The sequence below is a fragment of the Leopardus geoffroyi genome, chromosome D1 (genome assembly GCF_018350155.1).
Source record: "Leopardus geoffroyi isolate Oge1 chromosome D1, O.geoffroyi_Oge1_pat1.0, whole genome shotgun sequence".
Lineage (NCBI taxonomy): Eukaryota > Metazoa > Chordata > Mammalia > Carnivora > Felidae > Leopardus > Leopardus geoffroyi.
Window position 1 is genome coordinate 45,221,870 of NC_059329.1, and position 18,412 is coordinate 45,240,281.

The following is an 18,412-nucleotide window of genomic DNA, read 5'->3' on the forward strand; positions in this document are numbered from 1 at the left end:
GCGCCTGGGTGGCTGTCGGTTAAGTGTCTGACTTCAGCTCAAGTCATGATGTCATGGTTAGTGAGTTCAAGCCCCACATCAGGCTCTGTGCTGATAGCTCAGAGCCTGGTGCCTGCTTCCAATTCTGTGTCTCCTCTCTCTTTCCCTCCCCTGCTCGCACTCTGTGTCTCTCTCTCTCTCACACAAATAAACATTAAAAAAATTATGGCATCTAATAAATTTTGGACATGGGGCCATTTTTAATTTATCCCAGAAGTACAGCAACAAAATTTTCATTATTTCCATAACATTCCAAAGTCATGAGCTATCCCAAAGGAAAACTGGCTATCAATATAAATGTTTTCAGCTTTGCTCTTAGCCTAATTACAAGGATAATTAAAGGGAATCCCAGATTATTTCTTCAGTGACCTTAACTAAAAATGGCAGGAATGGCTCAGAGGTAAAGGGGTTATCCCTGTGCCATGGGTCTAGTTGTTGAAGAGGCAGAGGGGTAGGTGGTGTTCAAAACACTTTGATGTCTAGAGCAAAAGGAAAACTCCTCAACAGTACAGTATGAATAGGAACAGCAAGTTCTGAAAGGAATCGGATAAAATGCCAGCACAGTTCTAATAGGAATAGTCTGAGTCCAAAAAGGAATTGACTAAAGGCCAAATTAGTACTCTTAGAAAGGACAAGACCTTAAAACAGATCTTGAAGAAAGCCTGAAGAGCCAAAACACAAAGAGAGCAGAGCTCAAAACCCAGAAGAAAATTAACCTTCAAATTCCAGAGTCAACAAAAAAGCAGTGAGTCCAATTAGTGCTGTGAGTATAATTTCCTATTTGCACATCAGCCTCACAGTTGTTGGGGGTTGCCTCTGGATCCTATTTCTTATAATTACATAACATTTACCTTGAAAGTTATTTTACCAGCAAAAAATGGGGTTTATTAAGGAATAAGAAAATGGAAATTCAAGACTAGCACCTTAAGGCAAAGCCATAGGTAAGTTCAACAATGTAGAGGAACATTATTTTATGTAGAAGAAGCAGGATCTTATCAAGGATTGTTTTGAATGAAAATCCATGGGAAAAAAGCAAGAATTCAGGGTGCTGATGGTTTTTCATTGGCCGAGTTGCAGGGATAGTTGATTTTGATTTCTCATAGGAGATGCTTTCCCTATTGGGGTTTGTAATTGACATTAAGTGATAGGGCTCCCCCTCTTGCATGCCTAGTCTACTTTAGTGAGGTTTACATTTATTAATTTTCACAACCCAGGATGGTTCAGTCTTAGGTTCTCTTGCATTTTTAACTGGATTGGAGCTGTCTTGAATTCATGTTTTTAAATTACATTGTTGATTATTATTTTAATTTGTGCTTTATTTGCTATTTTCAAATTGCTTATGCTATGTATTTCTGGTTATTGTTGTACTACTACTTAAAATGTCAGACTCAAAAACATTCATCAGATGTACCTTTTGACTAAAGGTAATGAGAACCTAGTTGGTGTCTACACCTTATTTCTTCAAACCTCCTTATTACTCAAATGTGGCCATAAGACTCTAACCTATCATGATTGTTGAACATCTCAAATATCAATAACCTAAAAAACTCCTTGTCTGCAGGACATAATGTACCCAATGCAGGTTGCCAACCACTCTGCAGTGAAATGGGCCTCACAATTGATCATTAATCCTTTCCTGCCAGAAAGATCGATCAAAGGAGAATAAGTAAAAGAAGATTCCAAAGTGAAGTACCTATAAGCATTGCTAAAAGAGTCATTCAAAATAGGGCTGGGGAGAGGTTCAGGAAGCAGGGCCTATGCACATCTCCCGTTTCAATTTTTAGAACACCAAGAACTCTTGACTTTTGTCAATTACAACTTGTCAGTTGCACGAGGACCGCTTCCTGGAACACCTCCTACTTTGGACTGGAATAGACATAATGTAAAAACTGTTAGCTAAACAGCCAATACTGTACTAGATAGTCAGTTTAACTCTGTCAGCACCAATCATACTTCTTTCAAAACAAGTTATGTAACCTTGCAGGTTTTGCCTTTATAAGCCTGCATTCCCTGATTGTAATTCAGAGCACACTTTGTTGTCAGTAGTCTGTGTGCCTCATGGATTGTAATCCCTAAGATCTCGATAAATGGAGAATAAAATAGGAGGCCAGATAATAGCTAATAGGAATTTTTTTTTTTTTTTTTTTTTTTTTTTTTTACAAAAGACCCCTGGTGCAGGAGTGGTGACTGATATGCAGAGGACAATGCAGAAGGAAGTCAATACTCCCAGCAAAAGTCAGGCTCAGGAACTGGAGGTAAAGTATTGGTGAAGGCTTGTAGTAAGACACGAGCCTGAAAATAAGACACCCAGGGCCTCTTCCCATCCACAAGAATAAGTCTCTGGGGGAATACAGAAGAATAAGCTTTATAGTCTGGAGAAACTGGGCCATAGGGGCTGGACTTGGGTACACAATCAAAAAGCAAGGCTGGAGTTCTCCACAGAAACAGGTCATGGACTCCCTCTCATGACCTGATCTTAACAGACATAAAGAGATATATTGATGGTTATACAATAATAGTAGAGTACTTGAACACCCCATTTACATCAATGGATAGATCATCCAGGCAGAAAATCAATAAAGAAACAATGTCTTCGAAAAACACACTGGGCTAGATAGACTTAAAAAATATATATGGAACATTCCATCCCCAAACAGTAGAATATACATTCTTTTCAAGTAAACATAGAACATTCTTCAGGGTGGATCACATGTTACCCCACAAAACAAGTCTTGATAGATTTAAGAAGACTGAAGTCATAATCATGCATCTGTGCTAACCACAACAGTATGAAACTAGAAATCAATCACAAGGAAAAAATGGCAAAAAAAAAAAAAAAAAACCCACAAGTATGTAGGGACTAAACAACTAATAGGTCAATAAATCAAAGAGGATCAAAAAATACATGGAGACAAATAAAAATAAAACACAACAGTACATTTTGAGATGTAGTAAAAGCAATGCTAAGAGGGAAATATATGGTGACACATGCTTCCTCAACAAATGAGAAAAATCTCAAACATTCTAACCTTCCACCTAAAGGAATTAGAAAAAGAATAATAAACATAAAATGCAAAGTCAGTAGAAGGAAGAAAATAATAAAGATCAGAGTAGAAATAGAGAATAATAATTTAAAACCATGGAAAAGATCAATGAAACCAAGAGCTGATTCTTTGGAAAGATAATATTGATAAACCTTTAGCTGGACTCACTGAAAGAAAAATACCTAAGTAAAAAAAAAAAATTAGAAAAAAAGGAGAAATAACAACCATACCAAAAAGGATTATAAAAGACTACTGTAAGTAATTATATGCTAACAAATTGGACAACCTAGAAGAAATGGATAAATTCCTGGAAACATACAATCTTTTAAAATTGAATCATGATGAATAGAAAATATGAACAGACAAATTACTGTAAGGAAATTGAACACATAATCAAAAGACTCCCAGCAGACAGGTCCAGAACCAGATAGCTTCACAGGCAAATTCTTCCAAACATTTAAAGAGTTCATACCTACTCTCCACAAAATGTTCCAAAAAATAGAAGAAAAGCTCCCCAATACATGCTATGAGGCCAGTATTACCCTGATGCAGAAACCAGAGAAAGAAACTGTGAAAAAGGAAAACTATAGGCCAATATCCAATGAAAATAGATGTAAAAATCCTCAACAAAATATTAGCAAACCAAATTCAATAATACACTAAGAGGATTATTCACCATGATCAAGTGGGATTTATGCTGAGGATGCAAGGATGGTTCAATATTTACAAATCAATGAATGTAATATACCACATTAACAAAACAAAGTATCAAAATCATGATCATCTCCATCAGTGCCAAAAAAGGATATGAGAAATTCAACCTCTTTTCATGATAAAAACTCTGAACAAAGTGGTTTAAAGGAAACATAACATAATAAAAATAATATATGATCAGCTAAGATCATAATCAATGGTGAAAAAACTGAAAGCTTTTACTCTGAGAAACGACACAAGGATGTCCACTCTCATCATTTTTTTAACATAGCACTGGAAGTCCTAGCTACAGCAATCACAAGAAATAAATGGTATCCAAATTGGTAAAGAAGAAGTTAAACTGTCACTATTTGCAGATGATATGATACTACACATAGAAAACCCTAAAGGGTCCACCCAAAAATTTATAAGTAATAAATGAATTCAGCAAAGTTGGATTATACAAAATTAATACACAGAAATTGGTTGTATTTCCATATACTAATAACAAAATAGCAGAAAGAGAAATTAAGAAAAAGTCTCATTTATAATTGCACCAAAAAGAATAAAATGCCTAGGAATAGACTTAACCAAATAGATATTGAAGATGACACAAGTGGCAAGATATTCCATGTTTATGGAGTAGAAGAATTAATAGGTTAAAATGTCCATGCTACCCAAAGCCATCTACAAATTCATTGCAATACCTATCAAAATACCAATAGCATTTTTCACAGAACTAGAATAATTGTAAAATTTGTATAAAACCACAAAAGACTCCTAATAGCTAAAACAATCTTGAAAAACAACAAAGCTAGAAGTATTACAATCCCAGATTTCAAAATACACTACAAAGGAGTCTGGTACTGGCACAAAAAAAGACAGGTTGATATAAAGAACCCAGAAATAAATCCACACTTATATAATCAGTTAATCTATGACAAAGGAGGCAAGAATATGCAATAGGGAAAAGACCAATGTCTTCAATAAATGGTGCTGGGAAAACTGGATAGCCACATGCAAAAGAATGAAACTGGACCACTTTCTTATACATACACAAAAATAAACAAAAATGGTTTAAAGACCTAAATGTGAGATATGAAACCATAAAACTCCTAGAAGAAATCATAGGCGGGGCGCCTGGGTGGCTCAGTCGGTTAAGCGGCCGGCTTCAGCTCAGGTCATGATCTCACGGTCCGTGAGTTCAAGCCCCGCGTCAGGCTCTGGGTTGACAGCTCAGAGACTGGAGCCTGTTTCAGATTCTGTGTCTCCCTCTCTCTGACCCTCCCCCGTTCATGCTCTGTCTCTCTCTGTCCCAAAAATAAATAAACGTTAAAAAAAAAAAAATTAAAAAAAAAAAAAAAAAAAGAAATCATAGGCAGTAATTTCTTTCACATTGACTTTAGCCACGTTTTTCTAGATATGTCCCCTCAGGCAAAGTAAACAAAAGCAAAAATAAACTGTTGGGACTAAACCAAAATAAAAAGTTTTTTCATAGTGAAGGAAGCCATCAAGAAAACAAAAAGGCAACTAACAAATGGGACAAGATATTTGCAAATGATATAAATGATAAGGGGTCAATATCTAAAATGTATAAAGAACTCCAACTCAACACCAAAAACAAGAAATAATCTAATTGAAAATGGGCAGAGGACCCAAATAAACTTTTTTTTTCCAAAAAAAATACAGATATCCAACAGATACATGAAAAGATGCTGATCACTACCAATCATCAGGGAAATACAAATCAAAATCACAGTGAGAGATCAGCAGTCAGAATGGGTAGAATCAAAAAGGAATAACAAGTATTGAAGAGAATGTAGAGAAAAAGCAACACTCATGGACTTTTGGTAGGAATGCAAATTTGTGCAGCCACAGTATGGAGGATCCTCATAGAAATACCATATGAACCAGTAATTCTACCACTGGGTATTTACCCAAAGAAAAAGAAACACTAATTCAAACAGATATTTGCATCTGCATCACGATGTTTATTGCAGCATTACTTTACAATAGCCAAGGTATGGAAGCAACCCAAGTGTCCATTGATAGATGAATCAATAAGGAAATGGTATATGTACACAATAGAATACTACTCGTCCATAAGAAAAGAATGAGCTCTGGTCATTTGTGAAAATATGGGTGGACCCAGAGGGTATGATGCTAAGTGAAATAAGTTAGACAAAGACAAATACCACATGATTTCACTTTTATGTGGGGAAAAAAAAAAGAACAAATCGTAAAGAGAAGCAGAGAACAAACTGATGGTTGCCAGAGCGGAGGGGATAGGAGGATGGGCAAAATGGGTGAAATGCATGGGAAGTATTGGTTTCCAGTTATGAAATGAATAAATCATAAAAAGTTATAGCATAGGAAATATAATGGATGGTAATGTAATAATGTTGTATCAAGACAAATGACAGCTACACTGGTGATGAGAATAGTATAAGATATAGACTTAGTCACTATATACCTAAAACAAATGTAACATTGCATATCAACTATACTTCAATAAAAAAGTGGATATGTACAACCTGTGTATTTAGTGGCCCATTCAACAACAGTATTAGATTCAAAACATAAGTGTCCTGAAAATTTGTTTAAAAAAATGGTTAAAAACAATTTAAATCATGGGGTGCCTGGGTGGCTCAGTAGGTTAAGTGACTTGATCTCAGGGCCATGAGTTCAGGCCACATATTGTGCTCCAAAAAAAAAATTAGATCATATTTAAAGCCTCCAGAAGAGGAGTCATAAAGAGGGCCATTGGTTACACGCAGCAAAGTGTTAAAATCCTTTTCCTCAGCTTTTTCCTCATATCCTGCTATTGCCTTAGTTTTCCAGTCCTATTGTATAGAGTTCCTTGAATTTACTTGAAACTCAGCCTAAGGTGCTGTGTCTGTCTCAATCTCACCAGTTGCCCCCCGGCCCCCTCTTGATTCATTCTCTAAAAGACCTCTTTTCAGGCCATAGCTCTACCCACTTCCCTGAGTAGAACCACAAAGGCCAGGGATCAGCAACCCTCAGAGCACAGGAATTCTTACCGAAGAAGCTGGGGTAGTGCAAAGCTGCCTGAACACATTGTGAGCCCATCATATTTGATGCATGACTATTTTTTCAGTCTGTGGAAATGTTATGGATTTTTAGTAACTCTTCGACACCCAGGGTCCCTGGCCTATGATGGAAACTACTACCTCATTTTCTACTTCCTTGAAATCTCTGCAGGACCCAGTTTAACAATTTACACAGGGTGTTTTGTGACAGTACAGGGCAGCAACAATGTCTAAATCCAGACTCATATTGAAACATGTCCACTCCAATAAATCAATGTTCTTACCTTGACTAATTTATTGACTTACTTGGCTGGGAAAAGGTCATGAACAGCATTGGACTGGATTCAAATTGATCTAACCACCAAACAGCAACAAAAAGAAAGCATTTCATTATTTACCCCACAAATTGGTCAGTTTTTTATATATTTTTTTCTTATTTCTATAACAATATCTACAGACTCACATCTGGCACTCTACACAATTTATTTGAAAATACTAAAAACCTCAGCAGAACAAAAGTTAAAAAGTTGAGAAAGGGATACAAGAAAAAGAAGGGGGCAGGAATAAAGTTATCTCATTTATTAGAATTAGAATCCTGGCATCTCATTGTTTTAGCACAAATAGGGAAACCATGTTTGTCCCAACATAAAACCTAAGTCTATAGCAGTCTAAGATGAAAATTTTCTAGGCCTTCCCTTAATTGGACAATGTCACCTTGTCTCCCTGGAAGATAACCAACCAAGAAGGAAAATGAGCAAGAATACAAATAGATAATAAATACATATATAGCATATATCACCATGTGCCATGAATGGAGAGCAGAGAGACAGTGCAATAAGGGACAACATTAACCCAGATTTAAGAGGTTTTGCCTTAAGACTGGGCTCTCCCACTAACGGTCAAGGTGCAGGTAGCAATTCTGTTAATCTTCATCTTTCTAAGGGAATTTTGGCCAGGTGATCCCTAAGATTCTTCTTAACTCCACAATTCAAAATCTCCTTTTGGAGTCATACTCATCCATTTATCTTTAATTCTCAAACACAATTGAAAGAACATCAACTGTGGAGTCAGAAGAAATGGGTTTATGTCCCAGTTAGGCCCTCATTTGTATGATATTGGGCAAGTCATTATCTTCTTGTCTTCTTTTACTGTTTATTATTATTACTTCCTCAATATAAAATAATGTTTTTCTTATATTGCTGAGAGGGGTAACTATAATAGCAAACATATATTGTAAATGATTAAATACTATGCAAATTTTGGTCATTAATATTTTCACGGCTCTGTCAACAGGGTTTCTTCCTCTATTGATAGTAAGGTAGTAATGTATTGAAATTTTCCAAGATAAAGCCTAGTGTGTAATATTCCTCCTCCCCCAAAAATTCATTTGCACAGACCCAGTGGCCAAAATTGTGGATTATTCTTTTGATTAATTATTCTATTTTAGAAGTCTGAACTAATTTCCATAATAAGACATAGGAAAGATCTCTAGCAATATCTCTTCAAGTAATTAAAAACCTATTATTATAATTTCCTTTTTAATTAAATAGGCAGTGGAACAGTGTCTTAGTTCAGGCTGCTAAAGCAAAGTATCATAGACTGGGTGGCTTATCAATGGAAATGCATTTCTCCCAGTTCTGGAGGCTGAAAGTCTGAGTTCAGGGTGCCAGCATAGTTGAGTGCTGGTGAGGAGAGCCCTCCTGTGTGTTGCAGACTGCTGACTTCTCATTGCATCCCTCACAAGGCAGGAAAAGAGCAAGCTAGCTTTCTGGTTTCTTCTTATAAAGGCACTAATCCCACTCATTAGGGCTCCACTTCCTGACCTACTTATTCCCTAAAGGTTCCACCCTCCAGATACCACCACACCAGGGACTAGATTTTAACATATGAATTTAGAGAGACACAACATTCAGTCTGAAACAAATGGTGTTATACAAAAGTAAGAGAGACAATTCAGCAAATTCAAAAATGCTGATGTCATTCAAAAAAGTCTACAATGAAAATCTTCTATTTTTATTCTCTTTATACACCAAAGTATAGGGTTAAAAAAGTTCTTTCTAGATGTTGATTTTCCCTTCACCTTCAGAACTTTTGGACTTTTTTCCCTCCAGACTCCTAAATGATTTGCTGAACCTTCATTGTCTGTCTGACCAAGAGTCACCAAGAGATATTTACTCTGGGGGAAAATAAATTAAAAACCAGCAGTGGCTGCTGTCTTCACATGGAAAGTTATGCAAATGTTCATCTGTTCTTTTGAAGCCTTGAGCATCCTGTGGGACCAACAGTCTTTTTGCCAGAATTCATAATCCTACCGTTTAAAGTGAAGGTGCATTTACTTATCAGAAGGAAGCTAGCCAACAGGTTTTACAGTATCAGAATGATCAGAAACTGCTTCCAAATACTAAATCTCATGGTGGAAATATGGTTCTTTGGGGCTATTGGAAGTATCAGACTCTTTCCCCTGAACTTTCCTCTCACTGGCCCATAAGCTGATTGGAGCAATCTCAGCCAGAGGAGCCTCAGAGACGAAGAAAAAAATTTAGTAAAATCTTTCATGGTGCTTTTCCCCAAATAAAACTTTGACTAAATGAAATGCTCCCAAGGAAGTTGTTAATTGGATTGTTTGGTGAATAAATCAATACGTAAGAATCCATTTTTCCCTCAGCTCCTGGCTAAAAAACATCTTCTCAAAGAAAGAGGCCCAATTTCCTTGCTACCTACAGCATTTGATTCAGTGCCAAACATTTTTGGGAAAACCTGTGTCTTAGCATATTCATAATCTACAGAATAAACGCAATAACGGAGGGTGAGGAAAGTCTCAAAGGCTATTCTTGGGGAAAGCCTAGCTCCATGTATTTTAGCCTCCCTAGAAGGGCAAAGAGGATGGAGATTATGTTAGGAACCTTATTTCTGTTACAGCCTTCTATCTTTATGACCATCCATACAGGCAGGTTACTCAGGCACTCCACAGTTTTAAAAAAAAATTCCTATTATAAGCAATACCTAATGATAAACAATGAATAAAATAGTCTCTGTCTCCTGTCCTTATAGTATGGCAAGACAGACATGCTAAGAACTACAGGTGCGATGAGCTTAAAAAGAAGTGTGGGGTGTTATAAGAGCATATATAATGAACAGGAAATACCTGAGCAAAGATGGAGAAGGTGTGAGGGACAGAACAGTTATTATCTTTTTTGACAGAGTGCAAGTGAAGCCCCAACAGATTAATTATCCCACAAGTGAGTGAAGAGACAGGATCCAGATCCAGATTCCTGTCCTTCAAAGTACAGGTACTCAGAGATTCCCATCTGAGACTCTGAGTATATCTTATCTGCTCAGTCCTGCCTGGGAGCAATTGTCCTCAGGTTTTTCTCCTAAGTTGGGGAAGACACAGGAGGGAATAAATTTAGTCAACTTCATTTTAACAAAGAAAGCAGATAACATCTCTTTAAAATGTTTTCTAGAAGTGATTCTATAAAAGAATCATGTATTACTAGCTGAGACTTGTGCCATAATAACTCTGAAAGTACTAAAGCTTGGGACTCTGGGCAAATTTGGAAAGATCAGCTGTCAGAGCCCACAGCACCCACTTTTAGAATTTGTGTTCATGGGCCCTACACCCTAACCTACTAGGCTCTGGATCACACTGCATCCCAGATGCCTACAGTACAGGCAAATGCTACATAAGCCTCTTGCCAATCTCACAACTCAGGAATCTTTCTTCAAGGACCAGAGAGCCATCTTTTTGAAATGTAGTTACCAAGGAAGATAAAATGCCCAATCTCCCAGTTTGGGGGAAGAGCTGAGCCTAACTTCAGCAATCACCTGACTCCAAATTCCAAAACCTATTTCCAGTCATACATGTAGGAGGTAACTAGCAAGTTTATCTTGAAGACATAAGTGTAATGGGTTGCACCTACTTTGCTATATAACAGAGTGATTTCTTTCTGTCTTTGCAGTATCTTTAGGGGATGGCCTGTAATGTGCATCACATTCTGCTTTAATGCTTACTCAATAGTAAGGCTGTTGGCTTTGTCTTGTAACCTATGTGGAAAGGTGTTGTAATTCGGGAGATTTTGCTTTTAATGATCGTCCTCCAACCACCCCCACTCTGCCATTTTCCCACTGATAGGAAGAGGTGAATTTTATGACGACTGCCTACAGTCCAGACAGAGTGTTGCACTTTCACCAGGCTTGCAAAATCAAAGTGTGAATTGTTCCCATATAATCACGTGAGAGGCAATTTTCAGCAGCATGTTTAGCCACGCTCACAGAACACAGGGTCAAGAACAGCTTGAGTCAATCTCCTTGTCAATCTCCCTCAGTGACAATTTAATAAAAAACAGAATTTAAATTAGAAAGATGAAAGTATCCCCCTTGCAGGGCCAGAGCATTTGTAGAAGGAAGAAAATGAAGCCAGGCTCCCAAATCTATCAAGAAGAATGTGAAGAAAAGCTTTGGAAAGACCAGTAACAACACTCTCAGGCTTGTTGCTTGTGTTATTTTCCCTGTAGTGCTTAACAGTTGACTGCAGTGAAACAAGCCCTGTGCACTTTGACAGCACCAGCAGGATGGAGACCAGTGGAGGCTCTGCTTACAGACTTTGATGGGGAGACGCCCAAAGGATGGGGGTCAGATGTAAGAGGAAGAGAAAAAAAACCCAATACCTAAGACCTCCAAAAGAGGAAAGGAAAGCCAGAGAGAAGGCAAATATCTGTAGGACCCAGGGACAGTGCCCATTTCACAGGATGCTCTGCTGGGACACCTGGAAGACCCCTCAGATCCCCTCACCTGCAGGCTGAAATGCCTGATTTTCTACCATCTGGACCTTGTGGATTTCATTTATGATCTGATCCTTGCTCAGTGGATGAGCACTATTTATTGAGCACTTGGTATGTGCCTAGTAACTGAGGTAGGATTCAAACACTCAGACACACCCTTTGTTTTGGAAGTAAGATAGGTAGATGTATCTGTCTGTCTGCCTATCTGGACTCCTAGATCTTTGTATTCAGGTATTCATTCAAATGTCCCCTCTACCTAGAGGCTTTTCCTAACCACCTATCTGAAGTAGCCATTTCATCTCTTACAACATCCTAAAGGCACTCTCTGCATGGCTCTTATTCCTACTTGCAGAGAAACTTGTCTCTCTCCTTCTCTGTTTCCCAAGGGTGAAGAGCAGTACTCAGTACTGGCACTTGGTAGCTTTGTTTACTTAAGTAATTCACTAGTTGATGGCAAATTCCCAAAGGACCTTTGGGTCCGTTCAGTCTTTTTGAGTTAGAGGGAAGTGGAGAGAAAGCACAAGGGCACTACTGTTTGTAGCCAATAATAAAAAAAAAAGTTGGAGAAAGGATTTTTATGAAAAATAGTTTTCTAATTTCCCAGTTTTTCCTAGGGCTACAAATGGCACCAAAGGAAGTGGGTTTTAGTCAGGAGTCCTATAAATGCAGGGCTGCTGCACTCTGATATCCCCCAGCTGGAAGGAAACTGCTCCTGTAACTTCCCTGGTTGCTCTGTCACTTGTCATCACTTGTCATATGTCACTTGTCATCACTTTGCACTCAAGTCATCTTCCTGCATGTTTGCGTTGCTCCAAGGACCACTCCTGGGTCTGAGTTCACTCCTTCTCCTCTTCTTTCCCTCCAGCCTCCCTCCCTATAGCCTGGGCAGTGGTCAAGGTCAGTCTTACAAATGTGGATGAATGAACTGCCACAAGGCAAACCCTAAATCTTTAATGTCATCTTGTTATTTAATTTTCTCATAAAAGTGTGATAAAAAAAAAAATGATGACATTCTATTTAATTGAAGCCACCAACAGATGGTTCTGGTTAATTGAGGTTTTTTTGGTAGGCTCTCTTTACGAAAGACCCTGTCACACAGGCTTCTTAGCATCTCCTTCCATGCCCCAGAGCCAAGTGCTTGGAGAACATATGCTCTTTTTGAGAACTCTAGTCTGTCTGCTCTGGGAATTCTTCCAAATTCCCACTAGTAGTGCTCATTATGACTCTATTTCCTCATAAAAATACCATAAGGGTAACACCACCACATATTTTTACAGCCTTTTACAATTCACAAAGCACCTTGACATCCATGGTCTCTTCTTTATCACAGGCTGTTTGCTCCTTAGATAAGAGAGGCTCCATTTGAATCAGGATTCCAGAGGAAAAGCAAGGATGTACAATGCCTTCTAGAAGGAGAATAAGGAGTGGACATATCCTAATGCAGCTTCTCATGAGATAGCAAGAGGAACACATCTTTGCCCCTAACATCAGCAAGCTTGAGTGCCAGTGCCTTCAAGTATCATTGTTATCATGTGGTGTCATTATTAATAATGGCTAATTGTTTACCCTGTACCTGCTAGGTAACATGTCCTAATAAAGGTTACAGAATCTCATGTTACTGGTATGGATTTGCTGAGAGGAGCGTTGGGGAATAAAGGCTTTCTTGAAACCAAAGCCTAGGCCAAAGCCTACCATATGTACAACAGAAGATGAAGCTTCTCTGTTAAGTGATAGTGATGGCTCGGCCCTCCTGAATCCTCTTTCCTCCCTTCACTGATGACTCCTGCAGCCATGAAGACAACTCTGGGGACTTCCCAGGGCTATTCAGAGCACACCTGGAAGATGGTTTTGAGAGGACCTTGACTGGGAGAAGCACAAGAGAGGAAAGAGGAAGTGAGAGGACAGGAAGGTCACAGAAAAGCCATTTTCCTGTGACACTCCAGCTCCTCAGAGTGTGAGGGGCTTACGTAACAATAAGGGCACATCCTCATGGCAGACACAAGCCTGTGTTCCCCCAGCACCCTTCCCCACCTGGACACCTGCTGCTGGGAGCAGCTGTCACCCTGGACACTTCCCACATCTCTCCACTTAAGTGCCACCATGGAAGCAGAAAGGAAGTCCTGATTCTGCCTGCTGTCCATCCCCTGACATTATCGAGTCCTTGTAAAATGCATTCATGCCAGTTCAGAGCTCTGCCTGCAGACTTCAGGGAACCTTGAGAAGTCTGACCTCCTTGTGTTTCTCTCCCTTGTGCTGGGCCTGACAGATACTGATCTAGCAGAAACATGGATGGCTCGGGGAACTCACCTTGCCCCGACTTCTGCAGCAACCTCTCCACAGACTTCGGCGAAGGCTCAGGAGCTTGTCATCTATCATACTTACCTTTCATTTTCCAGACAGCCTCCCTGGGTGTTTTCCTACCTTGTCAGTGCTAATAGAGCCTCTCCGTGTGAGAGGGCCCATCCAGTTTCTGCCCTCCCTACAACACAACCCTCCAGAATCACAGTACTGAAAACACATAAATCAAATCCTTGCCTTTCAACATCACGTTATCCTAAAAAGCATATTTGGAATTAGGTGTACATAAAAATATAACCTCTGCATTTTTCTTAGCTCCAAAATTGAGTGAGCCATAGTTGCTACCTCAGAGAATTGTGATTGCTGAGATGTTATGTCAAGTGCTCCGTGCAGTACCTGGCATAGGAAGTACTCAGTAGATAATAATGAGTAAATAGCTTGACATGTAACTCAATACAGAGATAAGTAAATGAACAGATAAATGAACAGTAGAGCATAGGACTCTGGGTTAGTTACCATTCTCTTTCCTTTCCTGTGGAGATGATAATTATTACTAACATTTATACTTTAAGCAACTTTTTGCGATTGCTTAGAAACTCAGATCTCGTGTGAAGTCAAGGCGTATGCTTTAAGATATAACCCAAAACGCGGTAGAGGTAAGTCATTAAGAACATGGGCAGTGGGGCCAGACCACACTGGACCAAATCCCGATGTTGGCCTTAATAACTGTGTTACCTTGTGTAAGTCACTTAACCTTGCTGTGCCTTAGTTTCCGTGTCTGTAAAACAGAGACAGTGATAGTACCTGACTCATGGAGATGGTATGAAGAGTAAAGGGGATAATCCATAAAAGGGCTGACTGCAATGCCTGGCATAAAGCAAGGTGCTCCCTAAATCCACTGATGACATAGAAATCTGCTGCTGCTGTTCCTATTACCACAATGACTCTAAACAGACAGATTTCTACTTGCCTCACTTCAGGATTGCTATCCCTGAACATTCCTTCTGCTCATCTCACCCCTGGATTGGACCCATTTGAGATTAACCCATTAACCCTTGAGATTACCCTCCCCTTTTGGGCAGCACACAGGCACTGCCAGACACCCCACTTGCCCCCATTCAGCCTTCCTTCTCCTCCCTACAACTTGAGCCACTGAAGTCCAGGATGCTTTGAAGGCAAGCCACCCTTAGTTATTGTGGTTATGACAAGGCTATTCTGCGCACCCTGCATATCCCTTGCATGGTGTACGTGTACAGGACTTCTAATCATAGAGCCAGCATAAAAACAGAAGAATAAAAATAAAAAGGATTTGAGTTGTGGGTTGTGAAATTGTGACACCCTGTACAGCCCAGGCTGAGGGAAGGTTAGCTCTAAGACAACCATCCATGACACCGTGGTACCTTCAAAGCAAGATTGGTCTCATTCCCTGGAGGTCTGCTGAGATGCAGGACCTGGGGCTCACCCTGGGGCTTCCATCAGAGCAGCCAGGATCATAGTGAGGAAGTTCATAGGAGCCAGACAATGCCATTGAGGTACAGGTGAACCCAGAGTTAGTGCCTGCTATTGGCCTGGAGAATTTTAAACATACAAAGATAGCTGGAGCAGGTGGTAGATGGAAGGAAGTAAATAAAGACAGCTATGGGGCAGCTTGGACTGCCATCTTTTGGTATCACCAGGATGCCTGAGTTTTCCCAGAGCCCTTGTTGGTGCTAGAGAAGGAAACAGGCTTGGATCACTATCCAAGAAAAAGGGCTTTTAAATAAGGAAACACAGCATCTGGGCAGCTCAGTCAGTTAAGCGTCTGACTCTTGATTTCAGCGCAGGTCATAATCTCATAGTTCATGAGATGGAACCCCACATCAGGGTCTGCACTGACAGTGAGGATCCTGCTTGGGATTCTCTCTCTCCTCTCCCTTTACCCCTCTCATGTTCGCTTGCTCACTCACTCACTCACTCACTAGCGGGAAGGGAAGGGAAAGAGGGAACTCTATTACAAAGGACTATGGTTTTACTGCAGGAAGACAAAAGCTGGGGAGGGTCTTAAAATATCAGCCAAGGAAGCCATCAAAAGGAATGGTGCATTGTGATGGCCCTTTAAGAGCTTCCTAGGAGCCCATATTCCTTCTCCAAGAGGAAGCCGGCAATGAAGGTTTGCCACTCAGCAGCAACAGCCAGATTATAATAGCACCAGTTAAGTGACACCTTTTCCTTTTATCTACTGAGTCTCAATCCCTCCCTTACCCAGATTAACAAAGAGCCAGAAAAAGAGAGGGGGGGGGAGGTAAAAAAAAATAAAAGTTCTTTTCCCCACTACATGGCTCTGAGCAGGAGTCTGCTGCTGACTGTCTCCAAGAGGAAAACCTTGATTTATAGCAATAAGCAACTTCCATGGGGCAGATCCTCCCACCATGGCTGCTGTTCATCCACCAACACATCACTGAATTCAGAGTTGGAGGAGATGGTAATAATTGGCTTTTCCTAAGATCTCCAGCATTGCTGAGCAGAGCATGAGCTGGGGTGAGAAAGGTTGGGGTTAGGAATAGAGGAGAGTTTGAATTAGATAGGAGATTGAAGTTTTTATTTATACTGGACAGGATTTCTTTATAATTGGAAAATGAGGCTTGATAACCAAAGTGGATCTATTCTTATAGTTGAATGTGATCAAGACACTTCTCTCCAGATGGTATCAAGATGTTTGAGATCAGTCAGACTGTTTTTAAGACAGCGATGACTAAGAAGCAAAGGCACTCTTGGTATCTCACAAAGTTCATACTGTTTAATATTCAGGTTATATTTCAGTCCCAAAGGCTCCCTTAGGGGTTTATCATCCATCACATTCCAAAGGAAGAATCAGCCTTTGTGGATACTGTTACCTCTCCCTCGCTCCAATCATCCTCCTTCAGGGAAATGGGGCTGAACTGTTATAATGAGAGCTCATCATGTTTATTTGGAAGAAAATTTTTAAAAACTGAAAGGTATGAATGCATCCAGTTTCCAGTTACAAAATATAATTCCAGGCTAGTGGGAGCAAGACTAGTGTAGGGAAGTCTGTGCCCTGGTCTGGTTGCCTCCACCAGCCCCTGGATTGTCCCTGTGCTGTGCATGTCCATTGTACTGCAGACCCTCTGGGGCAGCTGAGCAAGACCCTCAGGAGCCCACCTACAGTGGAAATGTCCATTGAAGGACATTAGGCCATAAGAACGAAGGATTACTTTGGAAAGAGACATCACTGGGGGCTAAATGACTCTTGACAAGAAGTTCATTAGACCTTGACCCATCATATAGACAGTTATACTCCAGACATCCCCCACAGGCACAAGTATCAGCTTGGGCCAAGCTACCATTATGTCCTACCGGGAGAAGGAGTCTCCCAACTGTACTCCCTAATCCTGTCTTTGCTTAATATAGTCTATTACCTCCACAGCAGTAGAGTTATCCTATTAAAACCTAAGCCAAATCCTCTCTGCTGAAAAACAAAATGAAATGAAGTCTCCCCCATTTCATTCAGTAAAAGCCAAAGTCCTTCTAATGGCCTAGGCCTACATGATCTGCCCAGATAATTCTCTGGCCTCAACTCCTACCACCCTTTGATCAGCCACCCTGATCTCCTTGTTATTTCTCATACCACCAACCAGATCCTATCTCAGGGCCTTTGCACTCTGTTCCTTTACCTGGCAAAACCTTCCCACCAGAGGCCATGTCATATACTCTTCCATTTACTTACGGTGTCTTCTCAAAAGAAGTATATCTAGCAATGGCTTTCTGACTGCCTTATATAAAAAATCTCTTGCCCTGTCCCAGAACTTACTGTCCCCTTCGTTCCACTTAATATTTTTTACACAGTTATCACAAACAATCTGTATATACTACCTTGTTTACTGATTATTGACTTTATATTTACACTGGAATGTAAACCCTCTAAGAAAAGAGACTTTACCTGATTTGTTTTTTAAGATTTTATTTTTTAAGTAATATCTATACCCAATGTGGGGCTCAGATTCACAACCCCAAGATCAAGAGTCAAATGTTCAACTGACTGAGACAGCCAGGTTCCCCCACCTATTTGATCCTTAGCACCTTGATGAGCACTGAGCATGTAACAGCAACATGACAGATATCTACTGAAGGGATAGGTGTTTCTCCTAAGTAATATACGACCAATGAACAAAATCTGGGGACGAATTCCCCTAAGTCTGTGGAGCAAGAGGCATTCCATGAATCACCCCTTTCTCTCCTCAGCATGAGGACCAAAGTGGAAAGATTCACCCAGTTTGGAACCGTTTTTTTTTTGTTTTGTTTTGTTTTGTTTTGTTTTGTTTTGTTTTGTTTTGTTTTGTTTTGTTTTGTTTAGAGAAAGGACACTAAGCCCTAAAGAGAGGAAAATAAACACAACCAAAAATATTAAATTCCTCCAGAGTTCTGTTTGCCCTTATTTAGTCACATTGACCGTGTAATCATCTCCTCCTTTTCATATCTAATTTTTCTTCACTCTCTTGATTCATCCCTT

At 39.8% G+C, this 18,412-nt stretch overlaps 2 long non-coding RNA genes across 4 annotated transcripts in view; one reads left to right on the forward strand and one right to left on the reverse strand.

Moving 5' to 3' along the window:
- LOC123601051 overlaps positions 1-13,220 on the forward strand; it is a 155,613-nt gene extending 142,393 nt beyond the window's left edge. The window contains exons 1-2 of one of the 2 annotated variants that reach the window (XR_006713952.1): positions 1,975-2,294; positions 12,938-13,220. This is a non-coding gene — a long non-coding RNA (uncharacterized LOC123601051). Of the gene's footprint in view, positions 1-1,974; positions 2,295-12,937 lie in introns of those variants that run through there. The other variant, XR_006713953.1, reaches the window with a different exon arrangement.
- Positions 1-18,412, reverse strand: part of LOC123601049 — a 177,964-nt gene that overhangs the window by 90,605 nt on the left and 68,947 nt on the right. For both annotated transcript variants that reach the window (XR_006713949.1, XR_006713950.1), the window contains exon 2: positions 7,111-7,180. This is a non-coding gene — a long non-coding RNA (uncharacterized LOC123601049). The remainder of the gene's footprint in view (positions 1-7,110; positions 7,181-18,412) is intronic.